Consider the following 6,345-nt stretch of genomic DNA (forward strand, 5'->3'; position numbering starts at 1 on the left):
GGTTAAATCCACAGCACTGGTTACTTCCTCTTGATGTGTTCATCACATGTTATGTCTAATTACTAGCTTTATGTCTGCCTTTCTGCTAGACCATGAGCTCCACTAAGAGATGGGATCTTGTTACCTACCATAGCCTTATTGCCGATGGGAGGTTCATAGTATGAGCTTGATATATAATTTTTGAGAGAATAAATATAAACATAAGATTTTAAAAAAAATTATTAATGTTATTCAGCTATGAATAGAATGTCTCTGGGGTACTGACTTGCGTGTCACAGCAGGTCCTTTCAAGTGGAGCACTTGAATATATAGCTAAGAAAATCCCTGCAGAGAATTTGGTGATCAGGGCCAGTTTTTCAGACCAACTCAAGGAAATCATAGGCCATTTCTTGAAAAAAGACAAAGTCATAATGAAGAGCTCCATTTTGCCATTTGCATGGAATTACAAAAATGGCACAAGGAAATGTCAGATGACAACATCAATTTTATTTTGTTATTTTTTAAATATCATTTTAATTATGTCTTTGTGAAACACCTTAAGTTACCGTTTATATAATGCACTGCTACAGTCCACAGGACCTCCAAATAATAAAGGGGGAATTAATGAGGTATAGACAGAATGGCTTTATTTACCAATCTACTGCCAGCTTTGCTGCATTTTAATTCTTTTTTCTTCCTCATCTGGAGAAATTTTATCTGGATATTAATATTCCCACAAAGGAAGGCGATTCACCAGCTGAATGAATTAAGCATTATACCAGACTTTGTTTCAAAAGTTGGAAAAACAGCAAAAGTCACACATTATTTCAAGTCTGGGAAAGCTAAGCTAATATTTTTTTCTCCATTGTCTTTCTTTTTCTGCTTCTGGCCAAAAATAGAAAGCCACATTTATATTCTTTTAAGCGTGTTTCTTAGAGGAAAAGACACTTTCCAAGTGAAAGCAGGAACAGAGAATGAATGCTAAGTTCTATTTCTTTTGGCGTGTTGACTTCATTTGAATTTTGCTCATATTACTGAAATTTCCATTACCGCAAAATAAAAGACTACCTGGAAGATTAGAAAAAGTAAAGTAAGAAAGCTACATAATTCTTAGCCATGTTCTTAATCAATTTAGTCCTTATTACAACTTAACTAAACTCCATCTGTAGGACAATCCCTCTGACTAAATATTTGTATTCCATTATTTTAAAATAAAATCAAGAGTTTCATATAGAATGACAGTTATATGCGACAAACATCAAAGTGTACAGAGATAAATTATGGCTTCATTTTTTTACTTGGCAAAGCTATGGAGATGCCATTTTAAAGGTATTTCTACACATTCCTCTATTCATTTGTTTTCTTTCTTCTGGAAAAGAAAGTGCACTGAAAACAAAAACAAAGTATACTCTCTGGCAAGTATTAATAGTTCCAGCAACAGACTACTTCTGTGTTCTGAGAGTTCATTTTGCAAAGCCTCTGAACTTACTCTGGTTGATGAAAGCCCCTGATACTTGTTAGTAGTTTGAGCTTTATCAGGGTTATCACTTGCCATAAATGCAAGGAAAAGTCAGTGTGGGGACAACCATATCAGATGGAAAAGGATTGAAATGTTTCGTGGAGACAAACTCATTCGATATCACACATTCAATAAAGTCCATGTGAAAGAAGAGCATATTGGCTCTCTCCTGTGTGGATAAAGCAGCAAGAGATGGATTACTTTGCTGAAGTAATATCCAAAATGTATTCTTCAGATGATATTCTATGGTCAAAAGTTTTATAAATACTACTTTACTTTTGGAGTGTCCATACTCTCTACTTTTGGAGAGTCACGATATATTTTAGTCAATTAAAGACTTGAAATTCCTGAACCATGTATATTCTAATTTAACTTAACTTTTCCCAAATTCATTTGATCCCTATTTTACAGCATACCTATTAATAATAGCTAGACTTCCATTGAAAATAGTACCTCAACACCCAAGCCTCTCTCCCACCCCCACCCTCTAGCTCTTCTTTTCTTCAGACTTTATTTAATGTGTGGATTATTTATAGTAACTCCAATACTTTTCAATTTTTTAATATAAGTCATGATACCCACAGACAAGTATAATAGAAATTATAGTCATGTGCTATACATATACGTAATGGATTATTAACGTCTTTTTTCCACTTAGATTTTTTGACTATCTTTCCCTGCCATAAAATATTCTGTGAATTCTTCTACCCTATAAACTTATGGAACACCGGCTCAGGTGAAAGGTTCCAGTACAAAGATGTGGGAAAACCACTACACTGCAGTTTATCACTGGAGAATTCCACTCTGATGAGCCAACAGATATGCACAGGGTAAACCCACCCTAGCATTGAGAATATTTGTGTGCTGACTGCAGAGTCCTCTCTACTCATCCTTTGTTTGGTGTTTTTAGGTACCTACTTACCCAGTGTGAAGTCAGATACGAACACTATGACTGGTGCCCTTTGTTTTACTGCTCAACCCCCAAACACGTTACGGTGAGCTGGTGCTATATCATCCGATTGACTACCCTCATTTCCTGCGTTAGATACACTTCATTTTTCCTGTCTTGGTTTCCGTAAGAGGCAGAAGACCAGATGGAGGAGAACTGAAGGATGATCTATCAACTCTCACTGCAACATTTAGAGGATTTTCACTTCCTTTCAATTAGGAACAGGCTGTCCTCAAAGGATACCCTGGTCCCCCACTGCCCTACTTGTTTCCAAAGCAGACTGCCAGAATTCGATTTTACTGTCAGAACTAGGACTCTGGAGAAAAGATAACCAGGTAGGAAAGAGGTAACTGGCAGAGAAAAGTCATATTCAAATTGACTGATGGAAGCTGGAATGATTCCAGGTGTTTTCCAAATATGCCTATTAACTAATATCAGGTTACTTATTCCCGCTTCGCACTTATAAACCATGTTATGGTAATTCCTCTGTAACTAAATCTTTGTACACACATTTTGAGATTTCTAGGTTCTTTTTTTGTTTCTTCTTCCCAGTAGAATATACTGTCTCCTTTTTATTCCCTTAAAAAATAATCCATATTCATTGCTCAAAATTGAAATTATACCTATTAACAAAACAAAGAAACAAAACTCACTCATAAAACCACCACCCAAATCTAATCAGAGTTAACATTATAATGAATTTCTCCCAGTCTTTTTCCTTGCATAAATATTCGTAGTTTATTTTAAAACATTGGAATATCTGTACATAATGTATTATAAACATCTTTCCCATCTTTTTATATACTTCATTTGTTTTTAGATGCCATGAAATATTTTTCTATGATATCATTTCTGGAGGATGCCTGAACTCCCCTTCTGTGGCTCTGTGTGTGATGATAAATTTAATCCATTCCTTCATGTAATCTCAAATCGTGTTTCAGTGTTTCAGATTGTTTTTTTTTCCTATTATAAACAGTGCTATGGTTAATACCTCTGTAACTAAATCTTTGCACACAAATTCTTAACTTTGCTTCATTTATCGTGAGATATAACAAATACACAAAAAAGGTGCATAAAGCTTTTTTCAATTAGAACAACTGTAAAAATGAATAGCAATGGTTTCATGACAATATGAATTTACTTAATGCAACAGAACTGTATACCTAAACATTGTTAAAATGGTTAATTTTGTTATGTATATTTTTACCACAATGAAAAAGTAAACTTCTTTGGCTCAGTATATGTTTACAAGCTTTATCCACATTGTTTGTTCATTTACATTGTTGCATGGCATAACATTGTATGAATATACCATAATTTATTCATTCTCTGAAGGATGAGCATCCCAGATTTGCACTACCAACAATCTGCAATATTCCTGGGGAATCTGTGCAACCATTTCTCTAAAGCATACACCCTGGACTAAAATCATTGAGTCATGGGATAAGTATATCTTTAACTTGAGTAGATAATGTCAAAATATGTGATTATATTATTTATGTCAGCTGTATATCGGTATTCCCAAGTTCTACACTCTCTAGGTATTTTCAGAGTATAAAATTTTTTGTCAATATAGTAGATGTATAATAATGTTTCATTTTGATTTTTACTTGCATATGTCAAATTATTAATGATGAGAACTTTTTCATATATTTATTGGTCATTTGGATTTTCTCTTCAGTAAAGCAAAAGACTTGAGTCTTTTGCAGATATTTTTCTATTATATTGTTTATTTTCTCTTATTGTTTTGGGAGAGTTCTTTATATCTTCTGAAAACAAGGTCTTTGTCAGTAATATGTGTTCCCCCAATCCATAGCTTTTCTTTTCTCTCCCTTAATGGTGTCTTTTGATCAAGTTTTTAAAAAAATGTAGTAAAATATACATTTTAATTTTTTGCATTTTGTTTAAGATATTTTTACTGACCATACACTTGTGAAAATATTATTCTATATTATTTTCTAAGTTTTATAGGTTATTTTGTTCTATTTAGATCATAATAAACTAATTAGAATTATTTTGCATATAATGTAAGGTAAAGGTATATATATTTTTTCTCCTTTTTAAAAAATATATAGATACCAAATTGTCCAAACAACATTTATTGAAATTTCTTACCCAATGTCAGGCTACCCCTGTCATACAGCAAATGCCCATATTATATGCATGAGTCTGTTTCTGGGCTTGCTGTTCTGTTTCTCTGGTCTGTTTGCCTATCCTTGATCCACAGTTGATTCTAACATCATAGTATTTCTTTTCTTTCTTCCTTTCTTTTTTCCTCCCTCCCTCCCTCCCTTCTTTCCTTTCTTTCTTTCTCTTTCTTTCTTTCTTTCTTTCTTTCTTTCTTTCTTTCTTTCTTTCTTTCTTTCTTTCTTTCTTTCTTTCTTTCTTTCTATTTAGTTTTTAGGCGAGGCAACCCTTGGCTGACCTCACAGATTGCAAGGAACTTGTGAGTTTACAATCCCTTATTTTTTAGGCCTATAGCACCTGGTCTTCCTAGGTGGTCTCCCATCCAAATAGTAACCAGGCCCAACCCTGCTTAGTTTCTGAGATCAGATGAGATCGGGCTTGTTCAGGGTAGGATAGCTGTAGACCATAGTATTTCTTAATCCCTGCTGGGACACACCTCCCATACTGCTGTTCTCCTCCCATACTGTTGTTCATCTTAGCTCTTATTCATCTTATTCTTTGCAATACCATTTACATTTTATTTTATTTTTTCCCTCTTTAATTTTCCAACCCCTTTCCACTCCTGACCTATGGATGTTACCGTTTCCCCATAAGAACTGGATCTCTGAAGGCGGGGTGTCTCCTCCCACAAGCTCGCAGCGTGCACCTGGAGCCTGGCTCACCCAGGGTATGGTTGGTGGCTCCACCTGGGAGTAAAGCAGGCGTGCTAACCACTACACTATGGAGCCACCCTTCATTTACATTTTAGATTCAGCTTATCATATTGTTGAAATTTGGGAGATTTGATTGGGATTATTTTAGAGGAGAATTTATATCTTTAAACTATTGAGGCTCTCAACCTATGACCTTCTCTTTAGGTCTTCTTTAATGTCCATTTATAATATCTTATAATTTACTCAGTAGAAGTCTTACTTCGGTGAGTTTTATTCTTATGTCTATTTTAGATACTATGGTGAATGTTATCTGCTAGTGTACAATTGATTTTATATATTTATATTATATAAAAATATATTTAATTCTCTTATCAATCCAAATAATATATCTGTAGTTTCTTTGAGGTTTTATACATATAAAATATATAATTTTAAGAGACGAAATTCTTTCTTTTCTTCTAATCCTATGTCTTTAATTTCTTTTTCTTGCCTTAATACACTAACTAAAATCTTCACTGTGATTCTGATTAGAAGTAGTAATATTACACATCTTTGTATTTTTTTAAATCTCAAAATGAAGACGTACCTTTAAAATAATGTTGTTTTTGTTTTATTTCATTTTGCTTTGTTTTTAGATCTCCTTAATCAGATTAAGGGAGTTAGGTTCCTTCTTTTCTAGTTTTCTATAAAGTTTTCTTTTTTATCATAAATAATATAGATTTTTTAAATGTTTTTCTGTACTTCTGCATACTTTGCAATAATTTATGAATTTTCTCTTTTAATGTCTGTTATCTATTCTTTTACAAGATATGAGAGTATTTAGTGGGTTAAAAAACTATCATTTTCTTATCTCTTATACATCCATGGGTTGAGAGAACTCAGCAATGTGATTCTTTTGCCACTCTGGTTCGGGTACGCTCAAGTAGTTACAGTAAGACTGTGTCTGATGCTGGAGTCATCTAGAAGCTCATCTCGGACATTGGAATATCCCTTATGTCTCATTACATGTCTGGCACTGTGGTAGAAATGGCTGGAAGTCCCAGTGCAGCCGGGATGCT

General features: G+C 33.8%; 1 pseudogene; it reads right to left on the reverse strand.

Moving 5' to 3' along the window:
- Positions 1-4,919: 4,919 nt before the first annotated feature.
- On the reverse strand, positions 4,920-5,038 carry LOC118602516 (annotated as a pseudogene).
- Positions 5,039-6,345: the final 1,307 nt, after the last annotated feature.

This window comes from Rousettus aegyptiacus, unplaced genomic scaffold (genome assembly GCF_014176215.1).
Source record: "Rousettus aegyptiacus isolate mRouAeg1 unplaced genomic scaffold, mRouAeg1.p scaffold_m13_p_4, whole genome shotgun sequence".
In the NCBI taxonomy this organism is placed as follows: domain Eukaryota; kingdom Metazoa; phylum Chordata; class Mammalia; order Chiroptera; family Pteropodidae; genus Rousettus; species Rousettus aegyptiacus.